Consider the following 23,133-nt stretch of genomic DNA (forward strand, 5'->3'; position numbering starts at 1 on the left):
TTTTCTGTGCTACCACACAGTGGGGAGCAGGAGTGAGGGCAGTATGAGACCTGAGTCTCTGCTGGCTGAGTCTAGGAAGTGTGCAAGATCCCAGAGCCGATTCTGCCCCACCCAGTCTTGGGCCTGAAAGTGAACTAGGAGCACATGTGCTCCACAGCTCCAGGTGCCCAACTGGGGAAGCGTCACAGTGCTGAATACCTTGATCCCTGTCAGGTACGCCCAGGGCACATGCAGAACAAGGGATCTGAGAGCGAGTGGCCCTTCCTGCCTTCTGTGGGTGTTATGCTCTGTGTAGCCCTCCTCTCTTCTAAGTATATAGAAGCATGTCTATTCACCCAGCCTTACAGCATCTCTACCACGTGTGCCAGCTGAAACAGGCACTGCTGCTCCCGGGGACAGATGGCTGCTGCTGCTGAGGGGCTTAGAGGGGTGGCCTGGGACCTTTGGCTCCATTCCTCTCCAGAAGGCTGGGAAGTTTAGGGATGAGACCTGGATTTGTCTTGCTCAAGTAACTGGTGTCAGAGTAAATACATGTCTGTCACCCTGTGTTTTGTTAGTTTTTATTACGGGAAATTTTAACATACAAATGAAGAGAGTAGAATGTAATGAATCTCCACATGCCCATATTTATACTTTCCTAACTGGTCTTGTTTCATCTGTGTCCCATCTTCACTCTCCTCTTCCAGATTATTTTGAAGCAAATCCCAGACATCACCTTATCATTTCATCCAAAAGTATTTTAGTATCCCTAAAAGAGAGCACTCTTAAAAATAGAAAACTACAATACCACTAATACACCTAAAAAAATAATTTATCAGATATCCAATGTTCTCCCTGATTGTCTCATAAATGTCTCGTTTTGTTTTACAGTATGTGTATTTGGATAAGATCCAAAGAAAGATAATATACTACAAGTAGTTGTCCCTTGAGTCCCATACTCTAAATTACCATTATTACACCAATTCAACATATGCTTTATATGCATCTATCTTAAACTTCATTTTTAACATGTCAGCAATTCAAATATGTAATATGTTATCATCCTAAGAATACAAAGTACACAACATGGAGGAGGATTGAGAACATTGGTTCCAGTACTTAGTGACTATCGATTGTAGAGATTTTTCCTTTTAGTGTCTTCTATTTAAAGCATTAATTTAAAGATGTCCTGCCATGGCTCTATAAGAACAGAGCTGCCAGAGGGGGAGTACAATGAAAAAAAAGGACTCAAAGTTAGAGAGAGAGAAAAGATGAAAGTCAAGGAGAGAATATATTTTGAAACTAAGTGTAAGGATTCCCTTCATTCAGAGTGTAAGCATCTGTCTTAGCTCAGACTGCTATAACAAAATAGTGTAAACTGGGTGGCTTATCAACGAAAATTTATTTCTCACGGTTCTGGAAGCTGGAAGTCTGAGTTGGGTGGCAGCATGGTCAGGCTCTGGAGAGGCCGCTCTTTTGGTTGCAGGCTGCTGACTTCTCTTATCCTCCTCACGTGGCAGAAGGAGAGGAAGCTAACCCTCTGGCCTCTTACAAGTGCACTAATCTCATTCATGAGGGCTCCACACTCATGACCTAATCACCTCCTACAGGTCCTGCCCTCAAATACCATCACGTTGGGGATTAGATTTCAACCTGTGAATTTTGAGGGACACAAACGTCCAATCCATAACAGCATCCAAATTGGTGTTAAGAAAAGAAATCATATCCTCTTATTTCTGCCTCAAGTTGCCCATTAATGAACCAACTAGATAGTGCCCATCCACCTCAAAAGGAGCACTCTCCTCACAGTGTTGTACGTAGAAAGACCGGGCAGAGGGAAAGGAAAGTGATGGTAGAGCAACTTGCTTTTGAGATCCTCTAGGTGATGGGTACCAAAGCCTTCACTTTGGCAAGCGACACCAACTGGCCAAAGATGTTGCACTTTTCAACCAACAGAAACGGATAGGGGAGGTGCCGCTGACACAGCCCTCTTATCATAGGAAGAGACGTGTAAATAGACAAGAGGATGACGGAGCCACAGTCAGCACTGGATGCAGTGAGGAAGGATATAGAATAGTGACCAGGAAAGACGATTTTCTCCATCCTTATCCCTGTCAAAATTCTGGACTTAGAAACACTGAGGCCAGTCTATCCATTTTCAGAGAACTGGCTTAGTGGAGAAAGAAATGACAAGAGTTTTTGTCTCCTTGAAATTGTTAAATAGGACTTCACAAAGAAGCACATGAGGGTCGACAGATGACCCTGAAATGAGAAATTTAAAAGGTGGAGAAGAATTTCACAGACTTTAGAGGTTGTTTCCGTCTGGTCTGCTGAACCCTTCACAGTCAGCCACAAGTATGAGAAGACTCACTCTTCCCACCTGGTTAACGAGCAGGAGATGGCAGAGCCTCTGTTGGCTGCACTGCAAGTCACGACAAAGAGGAATGGCATAAATCAGCTTGCAGGCAATGGAGAAGCCAAGAAAAAGATTGTCTAGCAGTTTTAGTTCTGGGAGAGAGAAGGGGTTTCCAACCTCTCAAAGATTTGTGCCCCCAGAGTCATTTTTTTAATTTAATTTTTCATATTTTATTCCTCAATAGGTTAAGAATGTGGAATTTTCCCAAGTACTGATTTATAGGTAGTGTTTATAAGTGGCACACAAAACGTTCAGTTTCACAAATAGTAACATTCATTGATCCCTTTAAATGAATTTCAATCTTTATTTTAAGCTATGTGCAATAATAATTTAATACAGTATAGTTAAATACATGTAAAATCTGTATATCCTGAACTATGGGAATTTGAGGAAGTCGTTTCCACAGCCATATTTGATTTTAGTCAAGTACACATTTCCACAATGGACAACTACTAACAAATATGTTAAAACACTACCCTGAATATTTATCTTGCCATCAGATTTTTAAGCCTAACCATTCCAGCTACTGCTGAAAGCATTTATTTTAGAAGCTTTAATCTGATCTGGGAAAATGAGTTCTCTTACAACCTGACAAATAGTATGTATAATCCCCAAAGCTTTTAAATCAAAAAAGCTTTCCAACACTGAAGCATTCACATGGAATTTAGTTTCTCCAAAAAATCTCTCATGGGGCCAGCCCAGTGGCGTAGTGGTTAAGTTTGTGTGCTCTGCTTCAGTGGCCCCGGGTTTGCAGGTTTGGATGCCAGGCATGGGCATACATACCACTCATCAAGCCACACTGTGGAGGCATCGCATATACAAAGTAGAAGAAGATTGGCACAGATGTTAGCTCAGGGACCATCTTCCTCACACACACACAAAAAAATGCTAGCTGAAGAAAAGAATATTAGAACAAATTATCTTTTAAGACAGAGAAACATTTTTTACAAAAGACTATATTCCTATATCATCTTCTACTTAAGATAAACACAAACCAATTAACTATCTTTAATAATCTGTGAGATTACTGTTGTCTAGAAATTTGAGAATACATGAAACACACATTTCAGCTGTCATAGGGTCAAAGGTGACATTTAGATTTTACATATTAAACAGCTATAGGATAGCCTATAGTGGCACAAAGACACCTGATGCAAGTACTGCTTCATCGTTTCGATGTCAAAAGTCAGAAGGATCTGTGTGAGTTACAAGATACTTTAGCTTTTGTGTGGTCATTAAAACCCAATAAGTAATTCAAGTATGGTAATATAAAGGCAGGCAATTAAAATCTCAAATATCACTCTAAAATCAAAGACAAGAAAATTTTGTGTTTCTCCATCTTTCACTTACACAGATATCAGGACCTTACCATAAAAAATATTCAGTTACTATATATGGTTGCCCCAGAAGATAATTACAAAAAGGTGTCAGAAATTACGGAAGGTGTCAAGATCCATAATAGGTCTCATCAAGTGCTTTTCTAGCTGGTTTCAATTCTTCACTTGTATTACTCACAGTAAACAAGACTTTAACCCTAACAAACTCCCCTGGTCCTTTCAAATCAAGAAGACAGTATCTTTAACTTGAACTCGACTTTGTCTTCCAATTGACATTGCCTTTGAGTCATTTCAGGGATGAAGTCTATGACAGTCTTTAAGAATATCCACTGGCTCAGTGTAAGGATTCTGATGATCCTCATACATCATACATTGTATTTCTTTAGAAAAAATTCTCTTTCTTTTACCAGGTCTACCTTCTACAACTCCACCTTCTTCATTTTGTTCTGCAAGGGTAGGGTTTTCATCCCTATCTTCTCAAGGTCATTTATTTTTTTTTTGAGCTGGGATTTTACTTGAAGGATGTTTCAATTCTAGACAATGTCAACAGGCTCTGTACTCTGAAAGGTGAGGAAATTAGCAGGGTTTTTTTTTCTGGAAGATTCTCTGCCAATTTTTGTTCACTAGAGTGTTTTTTTTTACCTTGTCTAAGTTTTTAATGTTTGGATTCTCTTCCACAGGGTTTCTTTTTTTTTGAAGATTGGCACCTGGGCTAACAACTGTTGCCAATCTTTTTTTTTTTTTTCTGCTTTATCTCCCCCAAACCCCCCTGTACACAGCTGTATATCTTAGTTGCAGGTCCTTCTAGTTGTGGGATGTGGGACGCCGCCTCAACGTGGCCTGACAAGTGGTGCCATGTCTGCGCCTAGGATCCGAACCCTGGGCCGCTGCAGCGGAGCGCGCCAACTTAACCACTCGGCCATGGAGCCAGCCCCGGGTTTCTTTTTTATTGTATTCATTGCTTGCTCAAGGTCATTTTTAGTCTTCAAGTCTGTCCTTGATGTCCTGCCAATGCTATTCAGACCTGGACTCAGTTGGATGGCTGTGGTGCCAGGTTCGGAACAGAGCTGGATGCAGTGCCAGAGTCTCCCCAAGTCATTGCTCAGAGACTAGAGCTGGTGTCATGACAGGAACAGGAGAATCCCACCCTAAAAGGAAATCTGTGGCACTGCCTCCATGGTTAGATTCGGAATGGGTGGTGGGGTGACGTGATTGCTGATGGCAACCTCACAGGATGGAGGGGGAATAGGGCCTTTGTCTCCAGTGGGGTTGGGAGTAAACTTAGGCCTCCAGTCCCTTGCAGTCCTAGGCTTCAAAATATGTGATTTCTTGGTTATAATGTTCCCATTACTTAACTTGGTGAACTATCTTTCCTTGAAGCCCAGATCCAACTTGGGATGAGTGTGCGTTTCCAAAGATTCTTTGGACATCTCAGATACCTGCTTTACTCACTTGAAGTGATTTTGAGAAGGAATATTTTGTTTTTTTTTTAAGATTGGCACCTGAGCTAACAACTGTTGCCAATCTTTTTTTTTTTTTTTTTTCTGCTTTATCTCCCCAACTCCCTTCCCCACCGCCCCCCACACACAGTTGCATATCCTAGTTGCAGGTCCTTCTAGTTGTGGCTCTCAAAAGGAATATTAAAGTCAAAGATAACACCCTGATCTGTGAAGCAAATAGGAATGAAAGCACTATTCCCAGTGTCATCCTGGGACCAGGTTACAAAGTAGAAGCTGCAATCTCACTGTGTCCTCAACAATATCAGGATATTGTTCTACTGGTGCCTGAGCACAGAGTGCTCCTGATAATTCGTAGTCGAGTTGATATAGGCAATCTTCCCTTTTAAAGTGCGTTGGGCATGACCAGTCCAAGCAGGCTGGCCCAAATTCCAGACTGAAGCCACATTGAAGGCCCCTGAGCAGAATCTGGTAAATGTTGACACACAGCCTCATGTTCAGGACAAGGCTTATACTCTGGGCTACTCTCTTGGCCCTGCTCTCCATGCCCATTAAGTCTTCTTTAATCTCTAGGTTCTTTCTTGCTTACTTTTTCCTTGTAATTTGTTGACGGAACCATTTCTCAGATTCTGGGTTTTTTTTTTTTCAAAGATTGGCACCTGAGCTAACAACTGTTGCCGATCTTTTTTTTTTTTTTTTCTGCTTTATCTCCCCAACCCCCGCCCCCCCCAGTACATAGCTGTATATCTTAGTTGCAGGTCCTTCTAGTTGTGGGATGTGGGACGCTGCCTCAACGTGGCCTGACGAGCAGTGCCATGTCCGTGCCCAGGATCCGAACCCTGGGCCGCTGCAGTGGAGCTCGCAAACTTAACCACTCGGCCACGGAGCTGGCCCCTGGGTTGTTTTTTTTTTTAATGCATTCTCATGGTGTTAATAGGTTCCTCTACCTTCTGCATTTCCTATAAATTGTTGGTTAGATTTAGAATAGTGATTCTCAAAGTGTTATCCCCTGACCAACAGAATCAGCATCACTTGGGAACTTGTAGGAGGTGCTAATTCCTACTCACCTCAGAGAGGCTAACCATCAAGGTCACCATCTTGGTGAGGCCTAGCATCCCATTTTTGTGAAGTCACCCACTGTGTAGAAAGGCCAAAATAACTGGGATGGGGAGGGGTGAAATATTGGGTGAGGTAGTGTTTGGTCTCTTAATGGGATGGCATGCAAGTATTCCTAGATTTTTTTTTCTAGCAGTGAAAAATTTGAATTTTTTTTTTTTGCATAGTGTCAGAACAAATGGAATGGTGGACTTACAGTTAAATAGTTAACAGCTGATTTAATGTACTTTGAAAGCTGTATCATTAGTTGTGGTACACTGTTCCCTGCCTTTCTCAGAAAATTGAAGGGACAAGTGTTCACTTTCCCTCAATGCTTAGGCCCTCAAATCTTGACACTTTCTAGAAAACAAGGTAGCTCAGATATGGCAAACCCTCCTCTACAGTTTCTGGTTGCCTACATACTTGGCAGCCAAGGGCACCTGGTGTAGAAAGATCCTTGGCTGGGCCCTTTGGTGGCACCAACGGCTTGTCAAGTTTCCATAGAGAGTAAAAGCCAGGTTTGTTTTGCCAGAAGAGATCCTTCTGATCTTACTGGAAAGGGTCATTCCAGGGCTGGCCATCCTGGCAGACAATCAGGACCTACTCAAACAATTGAACCAGGACCAATAGATGGAACTGAACTTTTGTGAACTCATGGAGTAAATACAACTTGCCTACCAAGTTGTGAGATCAGACTTTGTTTTCCAAAGCCCCAGTGAACAAAATTGACATAAATCACTTTAAACCTATCTTGATACTCCTTTGTAAAAAACAAAAAAGTGAAGGATAGGCTGTACGCATTTGTTAACACTCATAGCACTGAACCCCAAAAGAGAATGGATTTTACTGTATATAAATTTTTAAAAAGTGAATTAAAAAAGGAGCACTTAGATAAACAGAATGATAAAATGTGACCACAACTTGTTAGAGTTTTCCTACATATTAAAACACAACGATATTGGAAAGTCATTTTTCAGTGGAAAAAATTCCCAACTCTTTAATTTGGAAAGTAGGTAGTTTGGCTTCTGTTTCAAATGAAGATATGTTGTCTGAAAAAGTAACATGTCAGTGGGGGGACAAAGTGAGGAAGGGCGCAGAGATGGGAGCTTAATTTTCCATTCTACCCTTGATGGACATTTGGGTTGCTTCCAAGTTTGAGCACCTGCAAACCATGCTATATAAACATCCTTGTTCATGTGCCCTGGTACACACGTACAAAAGTGAAATTGCTTGGTCCTTAGGTATGTGTATTTTCATCTTTATTAAATATTGCCACACTGTTTTTACAGAGTGGCTGTACCGGTTTGCACCCTCACCAGCAGGATGGGTCCCCTTGGCAGGATTCAAGTGTGCCCCCTTAGGGAATGTGGGGAGGTAAGCCTTGGGAGGAATGAGGAAGCCAGGCAGGGGAAGGCCTTGGGTGCCAATCCAAGGAGTTCAGACTTTATTTGACTGCACTGGGAAGCCACTGGTGATTTTGGAACACGGAACAAAATGCAGACATGAGGTTTTAGAAAGGTGAGTCTTTAAAGTTCTCAATTGGTTTGTGTTGGGGGGAGAGCAGTGATGATTGTGGGGTTGGCTTAGGCCATCATCAGGATTCAAGCTCATAGGAGAGAGGACAAGATTTGTGGGGAGAAGGTACAAAGGGGGAACTGAGCAAATGCCAGGGGGCAGAGACCCATAGCATCCCAGATCTACCAACGCTTGTCCATAAGTAATCCAGTTAAACTACCTCACACTGCTGGTGGGGGTGTGAAGTATTACAACCCCTCTGGAAAACAGTGTGCCATTATTTAGCAAAAATGAAGATGCACAAATCCAACGACCCAGAAGTCCCTAAATATACCAAAACAAAACAAACAGGCAAACAAAACCACCCCCGAAAGAAGGGGTTTCGAGAGGAACGAATTGTCAACAGTGCCAAATGTAATAGAGAGGTCCATCAAGAGAAGACCTGAAAAGCATCCACAGACTTTGGCAATTAGGAGTCTGATGATGATCTTTGCCAGAGAAATGTTTGTGACACAGTGGGGGCAGAAATCAGAACATAGTGGTTTGAGTGGGGAGTGGGTGGTAGCAAAATGAGACCAAGTGTAGAACATGCTGTCAGGGTGGTTGGCTGAGCCAGACTCAGCACACAGAAACACTCAGTGTATGATAAAGGTAGCATTCAAAACCAGTGGATGGAGGGTACATAATTTGACGAATGGTGATGTAATACTTGGGAAAATAATAAAGATAAATCCTTATTTTATCCCATACATCAAAGTCCAGATGGATTGAATGTATTTTTTTTAAGATTGGCCCTGACCTAACATCTGTTGCCAATCTTTCTTCCCCCTCCTTCTCTCCCTCCCCTTCCTTCTTCTCTCCTTCTCCCCAAAGCCCCCCAGTACATAGTTGTATATTCTAGTTGTAGGTCCTTCTGTTTGTGGCATGTGGGATGCCTGCCTCAGCATGGTTTGGTGAGTGGTGCTAGGTATGCACCCAGGATCCAAACCCATGAAACCCTGGGCTGCTGAAGCAGAGCACGGGAACTTAACCATTCAGCCACAGGGCTGGCCCCTGGATTGAATATTTAAATATAAAAAATAAAAACAGAAAAGAACTAGAAGAAAATATAGGTGTACATAAACTTGGGGATGGTTAAAGCATTTCTAAGATTGACAACAAAACTAGAAACCTTAAGGGAAAATATGAGTAAATTTGACTTCATTAAAATTCACACACACACACACACACACACTAAACCCTTCTGTAAGGAAAAGAAGAAAAAGAAAAGACCATAGACAAGATTGAGTGACAAACACAGAAAAATATTTACAATATATGATAAACAACTCATAAATAAATAAGAAGCCTGGGCCATTCAGCCAGGCTGGGACACCGGCTCTGTTAGGAAGAACATGGCAGTCCCACATGAACCATGTGGAGTGGGGTTGGAGGACTTTCCCACAGAAGGGGAGAGATGCTGGGCATCAGGTCCCAAAGAATCTACTGTACATCCTTCCCTGTCTTCTAGCACTGCTTTGGAATTTTTCCCTTTTCTTTTCTTTCATTTTTTAAAAAAATGTAACTTCAGTTGGATTTAGGGAGGAAAGATAAGTAAATATAATAATTCAGTTCACCATCTTGAACCAGAGTTTTTGATTGCTATTAAGGCTGAAATTTTTTTAATTGGTGTTGAGTAATTGTATTCTTTTTGGGGATCACTATTCATATCCATGTTTATATTATACTAACCCTAACCCTAACCCTAACCCTAACCCTAACCCTAACCCTAACCCTAACCCTAACCCTTAGGGTTAGGGTTAGGGTTAGGGTTAGTATAATATAAACATGGATATGAATAGTGATCCCCAAAAAGAATGCCATGTTCTTCCTAACAGAGCCGGTGTCCCAGCCTGGCTGAATGGCCCAGGCTTGGGCACCATAGGGGAAGGGATGCCTCTTACTACCCTCCCCACCTTGGGTTCTGTTTTATGGAACAAACACAGTAGTCAATTGGAAAACCATGTATAACTTTACCAACAGGTAAAGACTTAGAAACCCTGTGGTAGATGCTTGGAGTGGCTCACTTTTTTTTTTCCTTAAAGATTGGCACCTGAGCTAACACCTATTGCCAATCTTCCTTTTTTTCTTTTTTCTTCTGTCCGAAGCCCCCCAGTACATAGTTGTATATTCTAGTTGTAGGTCCTTCGGGCTATGTGGGACATCACCTCAGCATGGCCTGAGAGGGGTGCCACATCCGCACCCAGGATCCAAACTGTGAAACCCCAGGCCGCCAAAGCGGAACTTGCAATCTTAACCACTTGGCCATGGGCCGGCCCCTGGATTGGCTCTCTTAACCTCCTTTTCACCCTGCCAACTGGAGAGGTTGGAAACCCAAAAACTTTACTTTCCAGTATCTCTTGCTGCTAGAGTTCTGGATGTAAATTGGGTTACACCAATTAACTACACTTACATCACAATTGTTGAGGAACCTGCCTCCCAACACAAAGAAAAGAGAGTTACCTGAGAAGTAGGTCAAGTGGGAAACCCTGAGGCTCTGAGACAGTGGGCATTGTGGCAGTCAGTGGTAATGGGGGACTTCAGGCGTGCGCCCCACCCCTCCACCCTGCTGGTCCCTTTGCTCAGTTACGCAGATGAATGGCTGTCCTTCTTCAGCCAGGCAGAAAGGCTCTCAAAGGAGATAAGAACTCCTGACAAACAGAAGCTTGGAGTAATAAATCTTTGTTGTTTTAAGCCAAAAAACAAAAGTAAGTAAGAACTTGCTTTGGTTAACTGTTAAGGTGGCATTAGGACTGTACAGAGGAACAGGCAGTGCTCCAGCCAACTCCCAGTGGACACTGGACATAAGGAGGAAAGCACTTTGCTGCAAGGGCAGTTCCCTCCCTACTCCCTCCATCAGGAAGGCTCCTGAGCCTGCAAAGCTGTTCCCTCTGTGCATCCTGGAGGAAAAGCTCCCTGTCCCACACCTTCCCATCCCCTCAACAACCCAGGGGGGAAACTCACCCTCAAATCCTGTGTAAAGTGAAAACCAAAAACAAAAATCAGAAACTAAAAGCTACCTAAACTAAATGTCAAATGATTTAAACAAAACACAGATGGGTAGAAACCAAAGGGTTTCACTTTGGCAGTAACGTCCCAACTGGTCTTTCCACCTGTCCTATCATCCACGCTGAAGCCAATGATTCCGTTCTTGTACTAAGTCCCATCCCACATTCCTTTGAGTTCAGACACATTTGCTGACGTTTACCCCTCTCCCAAGAGTGGCCCGGCCCATCTTCACAGGCCCTGACTTTTTCTCCCCACACTGGCCCTCAACAGAAACTGTCCCCCAGTTCCTGGAGGACGCTGTGTTCTTCTACCTCTCAGGTCTTTATTTTTACGGCTCCTTTCTTCTGCCTCAAATTGCCCCTTGGCAATTCTGCTGTTCCACATCCTACCCTCACCCTACCCTTTCTCTGTCCATCCGCAGGCCATCTTTTCCAGAAAGTATTTCTTTAACACACAGGGCCTGGGCTAGGGCCTGGCCCTTAGAAGGTAAGCAATGACCGTTTGTGGAATGAATTCTCCAAATGTATGTTGTTTCTCTTTTACTGAGCCCCTCCTTCCCCCTTGTGATTCTTTTTAGGGCTTCATATTCTTCTGCTTGTGAATTTGTCTAATCCCCAACCTGCTGGAAACTCCCTGAGGCCCAAGACTGTGTCTTCCAGCCTAGGCTGTCCTGATCTGAGACTGAGGAGTTTCCCAGGTTGGGGGCTTTCAGTGCTAAAACCAGTGTCAACTTAAAAAGCAAATTCACTGTTATCTTATCCTCAAAATGAGTTTATTTGGGAATAGCCAAAAGAATTGTAATTTGGGATGTGCATGCTATGGCAAACCAAAGGCAAATCCAGAAAACAAAGGAGGGGAGCTGCTTTCACAGAGAGAAAGGGGGGATGGGGAGGGGCTGTTCTAAAAGAAACGTCCTTTGGGGGAAAGTAACAGCTCAGGGCTGCAATGGCTTCTCATTGGCTGGGCTGTTGCCAAGTGGGGAGAGAAATCTTGCTTCAGTAGTAAAGTAGTTTTACTTCCTGCCTAAGACTCAAGGGTGGGCTCTTCCTGTTTTATGTAATCGGTGATGTATGATAGGGTGTGAGAGCTCCCTCTACAGGCCTTCTCAACTCTAATATAGTTAAGGTTTCTTTTATTAATTTCTACACGGGGAAAGTCTCAGGCAAACCCAGATGTGTTGGCCACCCTTGTCTTGCCAGTCCTTGATTCCATGGATCATTAAGAAAAGCTAGAATGTGGAGTTAATGTGATGGCTCAGCCATGGCCTCTGAAACACATCTTTCCTCATGTTGGCTGCAGGCAAGTCCTTGGTCCAAGGGTGTGGCTTTTCCACTGAGGGAAAACTCCACATGATCTAGGAATGAAGTGAGGACTTTAAAGCAGAAGACAAATTTCCTATCTGAAAGGGAAAGCAAACCCTGAAATATGGATCTGAAGACAGAGAATCCACAGACGACCTGTGGAAGAGGAGGGGTGTTCATCTTTTAAAGGAACTTCCAACGTCTGCTCTTCCTCCTATGTCTCTGAGTCCATGGGCAAGTGTTATTTTCTCTGAGCCTCAGTTTCCCTATCTGCAAGACTGGGAACGAAAATACTCTCCTCCCAGGACTGCTGAGAGAGTTAAATGAGAGAAGGTGTGTTTAAGTACCATGCCCAACACCTGGTGCCTGGAGATGCTATGACTGCCAGCGTCTTCCCAGCATGTTCCTCTTCCCTGCTTCCCCCTACCACACTGTGTGCCTGTCCCCCACACTGGTACTTTTTTCCCCTTCACTCTGTCTCCCTTCTTGCCTCCCTCCAAACTTCCTGTTTTCCACTTATTACTGCCTCATCGTATCTTTTCTACTTACAAAAAAGGAATTAATAAAATGAGGGCAAAAGTCAGCATAAAGCTTAAAAAAATCACAAACTATGTGACGTTTTTCTTGCAGTTTGGTTTGTTCAAATGCCTTCTTCATTTTCCTTGTCTGTATACTCCTCTGAAGAGTCAAGAATTGGGGTTTGCAGATCTGGAGTGGCTGTGGAACGTGGAACATTCTCCTTAATCTCAGGCTTATGGAGAGAAGAGGCAAAAGGTCTGACATCTTTCCCAGGATTGTCTGTTTTTAAGGAGCAGACTCCAGGGGTAAATGCCTCAGCTGGCTCCCTTGTGCTTCTACAAGCTAAATAGGCAAGTAATAACCCTCCCGAGGACGTGCTGATTAGATAAGCCATTGAGAATCATGGAAGACACAGACATTAGATTAAAAAACATAAAACTAATGTTACTTTTACAGCGTCTGTGAATAGACAAAGACTTTTTGGTTCTAAAATAGCTGGGTGGTGAGGCAATAGAGGAGGGGCTATGTTAATAGAGGTAGAAAAAAGGAGAGGTGGGTGGGTTCCAAGAGCAAGACCCACCCTAAAGGGCCTGGATTCAAGGGCCCAGGAGCATCGGTCACTGCACTGGGGGTGAGTAGAGTGGATTTTAAATATACGGAGTTACAGCTGGGTTGCAGGTGCTGGTTTGGGGATGTGAGTGAAGCAACCAAGTAGTATAGTCAGGAATTCCCAGCCTGTGAGGGTCAGGAGAGAATATTATTGCTTTTTGCTAAAGGCCTGTGCAAAACTTAGAGAGCAAAGATAAGGGACAATGTGATTGTTTAACTGAATCTATAACTATTCCAACACAGTAAAGGACAAGTGAGATAATGACCAGGTGGCCCTGTAGTAGTGTTGCTATTCTGCTCTCCCTGTCCCCACCTTCAGAGAGGGCAGTGAGTGTGCGCCTGTGCATCTGTGCAATGTCAAACTTCTATAATGAGGGGCTGAGGTCTATATCTAATTATAGTCTCTGCACAAAGGTCTAACTACCCCTCTTCAATCCATGCTCTTCAGCCATGGAAGTCACAGTGGTTGGTCCTGTGCCTCGTTCATGCTTCTTCCAATTCAATAAGGGTTATTTACAGCATCTTCTCAGAGGTTCCTAAGAGTCCAGGAAACATGGGACTCGTATAAAAATCCCCACTTCAACTAAGCTTTCCGACCCGAAGAAGGCATGCTTTTACCAAGGATCTGCTTCTTGGGCTCTTTAGGGAATGAGAGGGAAGGGATGCATGAGAAGCCAGGGAGCTAGTCCATATCTCTCCCTCTAGATGTAACGGAGGCAGTGGGGGGGGGGGGTGTGGGGGGGGGGGCTAGTTCTTGTGTATCAGGATCCCTGGAGATCAGTTGGCTTTCCAAAGAAAGTCACTAGCCCTTGATGGAAGTCTGACTTAGAAACCCAGAGCCTTAGCTTTGTGGGCTTCTGTCCCTGAGCAAGTGTGTTTTACCCTCTCTCCAAGCAGACATCCTGGGATTTGGAACTGAGCTGTGAGCTAGCTCATGACCTGAGGGATGTTCTCAGGAGCACCCTGAAGACCCACCAACCATGCTCTTTCTCCCCTTCACCCCCCAACTTATTTTGGGTGGACCAGACTAAGGAAAGCCATCTTTCTCCATCCACTGCAAGCACTCAGTAAGTGGCTTGTTTTTTGACTGAATGCCTACCCACTGTCCCTCCAATCAAGTTCGTCATCCGGAGAGGCAGTAATCAAGTGTTTAGACTTAATAATAGAGATGCTCAAGCGTATCTTTTACTTCCTACTTTGTGAACAGGGATGGTGGCCATGCCAGCAAAGGAGATACTTCAGCACGAGTGATGTCACAAGAAACAGATGGTAGAGTGTGTTCTCCAATGTTACCATTCCCCAAACCAGAATTAACTGGTCTTCGATTTCCTTTTCTCAACTGTCTGTAGAAAAGTTTGCTTCTTGAGCTACTTGAGATCCATTTCCCTATCTAAAGAGTTGGACTCTGTGCTGCTTCTACTAATTTATTATCTCAGAAGTACATAACTGGGATGATTTTTATATAACCTTGAGGACAGGAGTCCTTTAAAATTCTCCTACTCAAAAAATGGATTCAGCTTGGTTTGAGGCCTAATAAGGTACTGCAATGCTCACCTCTTTTAGCATAGGTGGAAAACTGGGTCTGACCACACCCTCCTCTTGTGTCTTAGCCTTCCTGTCCTTAATCCAGAACAAGAATAGCCCTAATGGAGAAACGGAAAATGGCCGTCCACACCTACTTCATTTCTGCCCCCTTTACCCTAAGTCTGGGCAACCTGCAACATCAATTTATTTCAGACTTTGAATTCAACTCAGCCAGGTCTTGTTACTCACCTGCTGTGTACCAGGCATGATGTAAGCACAGTGATAGCCTGGTGCTGCCTCATACGGGGTAATCCCTCTTGGTCAGAAATTCAGTCAGCAGCCATTTCAGTGCCTACCGGGAGGTGAAAGGCACTTTGCTAGGCTGTAGGGGCAATATGAGGATAAATAGCACATGGGTCCCGCCCTCAGAGAGATTATAATCTAATGGGAGATACAAGATATATGCATATTTTAATTAACAACTGAAGATAATATTGTGTAACTATTCCATGGAACAAGCATCACTCATGGGGTAAAATCAGAAAACAACTTGATTTTTGCCTGTTAATGCTCTTTTAAATTTATTCTTTAGGGCTAGATCTTACTCTGTCCCTGGATGAAATTTCGACAAGTCACATGATTATTCTGGTCACCCTTGCTCTCAGTCTTATTTCAATAATTATGATGTACATCCCAATAATAATCCAAACTTCAATCTTAATGTAAATCGAGTCATCTTCCCATCCCAGCTTGGTGCTGCTGAAGAGAAGGCTATGGTGGTTGGTGGTCTGGAAGGGAAGACCTGGTTTCTACTCTTCCTCACTTATTTAGCTATCAGGGGTCTGCAGCCCCATCAGGGTTGTTGACTAGGGAAGGAGAAGAGATAAGAGTAGGAAAATTCTCCCTACACATTTGTGATCTCCAGCCTCACCAGGCTCCTCAGTGGAACGTGGCAATTCTTTTACACATCCCTAGTCTGACCTCTCTGTTATTCCCCTCGAAGGCCAATCTTTCTACCCTCCTCAACTACCCATCCCACCACCACACTCTGACCTCTCACCTCCTTCCTCATGGAGAAAGTCTATGTAGTTGGGTGGAAATTTCCTCTGCTTTTGCCTCCACCTGTCATCTCTTCCCTTCCTTTTACTTCCTTGTCTGGGAAGAAGTTGCCCTCCTCCCCTGGTCCTGGCTCAGCCTTTCACCTCTGCTCTGAACCATGAATCCCCCCAAAGTCAGTCAGCAGAGCAGGGCCGCCTGGCATGGAAAATGCCAAGATTTGGAGACCAAGAGTCCTTTTTTTTGGATAGGGCTATTCTTTGTTGTGGCTCATACAATACAGCTCCTTGTAATTAATCTCTACATTTAACAGAACTCCAGTCAAAGTAAAAAAAGGACTGTTTTTATTATTAAAATTATTTATTTTTTTGCGATATAATATACACAACATAAAATTTACCATTTTTGAGTGTACAATTCAATGGCATTATGTTCACATTGTTGTCACAACCATCACCACCGTCCATCTCCAGAACTTTTTCATCACCCCAACTAAAACTCTATACCCATTAAACACTAACTCCCTATTCCTCCTTCTTCCTAGCCCCAGATAACCACTATTCTGCTTGCTGCTTCTGACCTTGGCTGTTCTAGGTACTTCATATAAGTGGAGTCATATAGCATTTGTCTTTTTGTGACTGGCTTATTTCACTTAGCATAATGTCTTTAACGTTCATCACATTGTAGCATGTACCAGAATCTCCTTCCTTTTTGAGGCTGAATAATATTCCATTGTATGGATATCCTACATTTTGCCATTCATTTATCCATGAACATTCGTGTTGTCTTCACCTTTTGGCTATTGTGAGTAATGTTGCTAGAAACATGGGCATACAAGTATCTGTTTGAGTCCCAGCTTTCAATTCTTTTGTATACCCAGAAGTGGAATTTGTTTTTGAATAGAGAATAGATCCCTTTGGTGGACAATATAAAAGGTACAAGAGATTACACATTGGCCCCTGAGCCCCTGCCGCCCAGTTCCCCTCCCAGGAATCATCGCTGTAACCAGTTTCTTATGACTTCTTCCCTGGAGAGGCCATGCATGCAAATGTATACCACACACACAAATGGTGGCAAACCAGAAGCATTCTTCTACACTTTGCTTTTTTCCCATTTAACAGTATTTCCAAAAAGTCATTCCATATCACTGTTTAAAGAGTATTCTCAAACTATTTAAAAGCTTCATGGTTTTCCAATATACAGACAAAACTTTTTTTTAATTAGTCCCCTATTGATGGACACTTAGGTTGTTTCCAATGTTTTGCTGCCATGAACAATAAGAGCCAGAATTTACTGAGCACTTTACTATGTGCCAGGCCCTCTTTACATCTTTTCCAGATATTATATCATTTAATTCCCATGATCACCCTCTGACATAAGGGTAGGAAAGTGAATAACTACCCCAAACCACTCACATATCTTTGCTCACAGGTGCGAGTATATCTGTAGGATAACTTTCCAGACAACCGCTGCCACCCAAAGGTATGTGCATTTTTAAGTTTTATAAATATTGCCAAAGTAGCCCCATAGAGTCTGTGCGCACCTGCAGTCTCACAGCCAGTGTGTGGCAGAGGGCCTCTTTCCTTCCACTGTCGCCGTTGTGAAACTTTTTGATATTTGGCAATCTGAAAGGTGAAAAGTGGTATTTCACTGTGGCTCTGATTTGCCTCTTCTCTCTCTCATTTTTTTAATGAATGAGGTTGAACATCTTTTCAAATGTTTAAGGGTCACTTGTTTTACTAATGGGTTTTAAAAACTTGATAAAATGACTCTACAGTGGATTTAGGAGAATCTATGGGCAAGGTAGCCTGGATGCTTTTACATTTTAATTTTATTTTTATATTTTTTTGAATAGGCAATACAGTCACAAGATCCAAAATTCAATAGGAATTGAACTCTCCAAGTCTCTCATTAGCTGCCTGATTCCTGTCCCTAAATGCAATATGGGTTCCATTTCTCCCACCTGCTCCTGTGGTTATAATCTGGGCCATGCTGTTACCCTGTAAGCTACTCTATGTCTGAAATATTAAGTTCAAACATCCCAATCTGACCCCACCACTGACCTCTCACCTCCACACAGCACCTGACCTTCAACCTCACCACGACTCCTCTTGTAACACACCACCTGCCTCTTCCTTTCCCATGCGGGTGAGATTCTCAGCACCTCCTGAGGCTTCACTTCATTGCCCCACTGGTGTACAGCCATCCCAGCCTGGAAATGCTTACTTTCTGTTTCATAGCACCTAGCCCAGTGTTGGCCCACCCATGGATTGGTCTCATTTTAAAATCATAAGCAGGATAAACACATATCTTATTCCCCAAACTGGAACCCTTTTGAGAATGCAAGGGGCAGTACTAATAATGAGGCCAAGACAACAGGGCAGATGGGGACTGTCCAAGGCAAACTGGGATGCCAGTTCAACCAATCTTTTTTTAATTTCTTTTTTTTTCTTTTTTTAATTGCAGTAACATTGAATTATAACATTATATAGCTTTCAGATGTACATCGTAATATAGTTCGAATTCTGTGTAGATTACATCATGTTCACCACCCAAAAACTAATTATTGTCCGTCCCCTCACATGTGAGCCTAATCACTCCTTTTGCCCTCCACCCCCTTTCCCCTATGGTAACCACCAATCCAATCTCTATTGCTATGTGTTTGTTTGTCATTGTTTTTATCTTCTACTTATGAGTGAGATCATACGGTATTTGACTTTCTCCCTCTGACTAATTTCACTCAGCATAATACCCTCACAGACCATCCATGTTGTCACAAATGGCCGGATTTCATCATTTCTTATGGCTGAGTGGTATTCCATTGTGTATAAATACCACATCTTATTTATCCATTCGTGCCTTGATGGGCACCTGGGTTGCTTCCAAGTCTTGGCTATTGTGTATAATGCTGCAATGAACATAGGGGTGCATATATCTTTATGCCTTTGCGTTTTCAAGTTCTTTGGATCAACCAGTCTTAAGGAACAATCTCATTTAATTTCAGGGCAGAGATAAATGCGCTGAGTCCAACAAATGATTAAATTGCTGCCATTGTCCACTGCCCAAGCTTCTCCTCTAAATGAGATTTTTTTTAATAGCACATTTCCCCAACACTATTTTCTTAAAAAGTCTATCCTTTGGAATACCAGTTTCAGCCCCTATATTCAAGTGTGTAAGAAACATTAGTTTATTTTCTAAAACTCTCCATCTGTGTTTTGATCCCTCACTTTAAAAAGGTGCCTTTTTAAAGGTGGGGTGGGGAGCAGTGTTCTAGACTCAGGGACCTACACTTGATGTCATCTGTCCTTGTCCCATCTAGTCCTTGTTCGTTGGTGCCTGCAGGTCATTGTGGAGCTCAGTCTCTCTCCATGTCTTCATGCTGCCTTGGGTGAGGGGTAGGGGACAGCCTTGATCTGTCTCGTGACCATCCTCTCCCATACGTGAATCTGGGTCTAGGCCAGGATTCTTTTCTATTCCCCTAAGGGAAGAGGTTCTTTTAATCTCTTTTCTGCTTTCACACACCCTCCCTGAGGCAAAGCACAGAATGGTCTGGCTATTTGAATGAGGAAAGGAGGTAAAGAAAACAGGCTGGAGGAGGCATTGGCTAATCTTTCAGAACATTATTTCGCGAGGCGTATAGAAATGTCTTATACAAGGGGTGCTTCCTGTTTTAACTATTATGATTTCATAATTTTCTATATATTTTAGTAAACCCCCTCTACCCCCATCCCCCAGGCCAGTTCAGCCATTCACCAGCTGTGTGAACTTGGGCAAGTTACTTGGTCCTCTTGGAGTTCCAGTTTCCTCCCCTGTACATGAGGATAATGATAGTTTGTATTGATTAAGTCCTGACACTTGCCAAGCACTATTCTAAATGTTTTATGTGTATTAACTCACTTAATCCTGCCCATAAACCTACAAGATAGAGACTATTATTCCCGTTTTATAGATGAGGAAACTGTGTTTCAGGATTGTAAGTAACTTGCCCAAAGTCACATGATCTCCTGCTCTCCCCCTGCCCAGCCCTTCCCTTCATAAATGCTAATGGCCTCATGCAGTCACTTTGAGGACGAACTGAGGTCGTGTGTGTAAAGCTCTCAGCCCAGATCCTGGCACATAGTAAAAGCTCAATAAATTCTAAGCTAATGTATATATATTTTTTGCTGAGGAAGATTAGCCCTGAGCTAACATCTGTACCAACCTTCCTCCACCTTATATATGGGTCACAACCACAGCATGGCTGATGAGTGGTGTAGGTCTGTGCCCAAGATCGGAACCTGTGAACCCAGGCTGCTGAAGCGGAGCACACCAAACTTAACCACCAGGCCATGGGGCTGGTCCCAATTCTAAGCTAATATTTTAATCATGATTTTTTGGTCATTCTCATCCAAAATGCCTTTGGAATTGTATTGAAAATGTATAGACATTTCTGAATATTTAACATATTTGCCCTATTCAGTTTTCCCATCCAGGAATATGGTACCTTCTTTTATGTTACTTAGCAAAATGTTATCGTACATTCTTATATAAGATGTGCCTTTCTAGACATCCAGAAGTTTATTTCTAGATGTTGTAGGAGTTTTGTCACTATTGAAAATGAAATCTTTTTCCCCATGATATGTTTTAATGAGACAGTGTTGGTGTCCCCAGGCTCTCGTTAATGAATCACCCATCGGATTCCCCCAGAGTAGTGGCTTCCCATAGTTCTCTCATTTTAGACTGACAATAAGAAGATCACTTAATCCTCACAGTGACACACACTCTGACAGGAAGTGAGGCACAGGGTGAGCAGTGGCTTTCCAGGGTGGCTCAGGCTTGCCGAGGTGGCTAGAGCATTGTCCCCTGGCTCAGGAAGTATAACTTAGGGGAGGGAAGGGGTCGGCTTGCTCTGGGTCCCTCCCAGAGCCTGTCGAAGGGATGAATTCCCAGGTGCCCACAGTTCCTCTGTGGCCTCAGTGATTCCCAATGACGTTTGCCACACGATGACTCAAGTGGCAGCTTTGCCAGGGGCCAAGCTCGCTGCCTTGGGAGTCTGGCTGGCTTAAGTAAGGGGACTGCCACGTGGGAAAGCCTCATTTTTCTCTGAGGACTAGATCATCTGGAGAGTCCCTAAGTCAGCTTTTGCTAGCCTCCACCTGGGGCCTCCAGAGGGCAGCAGAGAACAGGTGCTGGGGAAAGAAAAGGCCCCTGTATGGGGCCTGCAGAGGGATCTCCGTTCCCAGAGAAGTAAGGATGGCTGCTCCATTCCTGTAAAGGGCCAGGAGTACCCCTCCCTGCTTCCTCAGAACAGACGTGTCATGAGCTTCCTTGGAGTAATAAATATAATAATATTACTAGTTAATACTAATTATTTCCTGTGGGTCAGACACTGACCTGAGATTTTATGTATTTTGCTTGAATCAGTTCTCATAACAACTCTTTAGGTAGATATAATTATTATTCCCATTTTTCAGTTGAGGAAATTGAAACAAACAAACAAAAAAAGATATGTAACTTGCCCACGATCCCACAGTTAGTGGAGCCAGGATTTGAACCCAACCATTTACAAGCCTCTGTTTTAGGTATCAGGGATGCATCAGTGAACAGACAATAAATGAGTAAGCAAACAAACACATAATACGGTTTTGGATAGAAATGCCATACAGACAGAGAAGGCAGAGTTAAGGACTAGAAAGGAGCATTTTAGATGGGCTGGTCAGGCAGGGCCTTCTTGGGTAGATGGCATTTGACTAGAGAGCTGAATACATGAGGGAGCAAGTCATGCTGAAGGTTGGGGAAACAGTAAGTGCAAAGATCCTGAGGTAGCAATGAGCTTGAGGTATTAGAGGAACAGCAGGCTATGCAGTGTGACTGGTGCAGACTAAGTCAAGGTCTGTGCTGTTGCTGGCCACAGGCCACAGCAGTGATCAGGGGGTAGATGGAAATGGGAAAGGGAGAGGACCCATCCAGTGCATAAACTGGGCCTGCCCTCTTTGGGTTTCTCAGCTTCCCTTTCAGATATCTCTCATCTTTTTTCATCCTCCTGTATGTTCTCGACACCATCACGGCATGTTCCCTCCTCAACCCTGGCTACAGTTCAAAAGCAGCTCAAGTCGACAAGAATCTGGGGCAGCCAGTCTTGTACCACCCACCAAAGCTTAGCACAAACAATCCGAGAGCCAAAAATTATGCATACTGGAGTGAGTCTTGCCCAGCTCGTGGGGAACTTCTTGTGGGTAAAAGTTCTAGATAAGCCTGCTGGGGCCCTCAAATGAATCCTTCTTCCCACCAACGCAAGGGCCTGAACTTTGCAGGCCTCTCCAGGGTAGGAAGCTCAGTCTGTCTTCATGGAACTTTGTCCCTCATGCCAGGGCCCGGCATCAAACCTGCCTAAACCCTCCCATATGTTAAACCCAGGTGGGGTTCAGATGGCATTGGGCCAGGTGATGGAAAGAAATCTGTCCCAGTGAGGAGCCACCCCTGTCCACCAGCTCTGTAAAGGAGATTGGGGCACAGTGGTCCAAAGCTGCAAATGACTGAGTCTTTGCCCCTCCTCCCTCCTCGTAGGGTCCAGGATTGAGGGGGTCCATGTGGAGCGCTCCTGTGGCCCGGGTTAGAGGCAGCCTAGAGCCTAGAACCAGAGGGGCTGAATGGTGTAATCTGGGATTTCTTGACCTTGGCTCTATTGCCAGTTGGGGTCAGCTCTTTGTTGTGGGGGTGTCCTATGCATCACAGGATGTTAGCCACCCTCCCTGGCCTCTACCTCCTCCCAGTGTGACAACCAAAAATATCTCCAGATGTTGCCAAGTGTCCCCTGAGGCAGGGAAACACCTCTGACTGAGAACTGTTGGGTCCAATCTTTTCCCTTTCCTCTAAGTCAATGCAGAGATCTCAGCTGTTAGCACTCTGGTGGTGAGGAAGAATGGAAAGTCCCCAGACATTTATCTCAGTGCTTGAAGCCAGCTGGGTGAACCAGTCTCCTTGGCAGTAAGGTGGAAAAGCCCAGACGGAAGGGAGTGGAGAGAAAAGAGGTGGCCAGATCTTCTCTCAACAGTTCTGGGCTCCCAAAACTAAACCATGAGGAAGGGCAGGGATAGAAGTGGCCATAGGCATCATGGGGCCAGGTCTCTCTCTCCCTCCCGATTCCATCTTTCAATCACAGCCCCCTCCCCCCGACACCTCTGCCACTCTGTGGATTGGCTTTTTCCTCTCCCCCCGAAGACAGGCTTTCTCCTGAGATAAAAGAGAGCTTAGTGCAGAAGAAGGTTAATGGATGGGCTGATTTAGACTAAGAGATT

At 43.7% G+C, this 23,133-nt stretch overlaps 1 protein-coding gene and 1 pseudogene across 5 annotated transcripts in view; one reads left to right on the top strand and one right to left on the bottom strand.

Annotated features, from left to right (window-relative positions):
- Positions 1 to 3,841: 3,841 nt before the first annotated feature.
- Positions 3,842 to 6,865, bottom strand: LOC139075484 (transcription initiation factor TFIID subunit 13 pseudogene; annotated as a pseudogene).
- An 811-nt stretch (positions 6,866 to 7,676) lies between these two features.
- The window catches only part of SLC4A5 (solute carrier family 4 member 5), a 116,456-nt gene continuing 100,999 nt past the window's right edge, over positions 7,677 to 23,133 (top strand). For 2 of the 5 annotated variants that reach the window (XM_070572339.1, XM_070572342.1), the window contains exon 1: positions 7,700 to 7,802. The gene's annotated coding sequence lies outside the window, so the exon portion shown is untranslated. Of the gene's footprint in view, positions 7,803 to 13,200; positions 13,299 to 17,287; positions 17,339 to 23,133 lie in introns of those variants that run through there. The other 3 variants (XM_070572338.1, XM_070572341.1, XM_070572340.1) reach the window with 3 other exon arrangements.

The sequence above is a fragment of the Equus przewalskii genome, chromosome 14 (assembly GCF_037783145.1).
Source record: "Equus przewalskii isolate Varuska chromosome 14, EquPr2, whole genome shotgun sequence".
Taxonomy (NCBI): domain Eukaryota; kingdom Metazoa; phylum Chordata; class Mammalia; order Perissodactyla; family Equidae; genus Equus; species Equus przewalskii.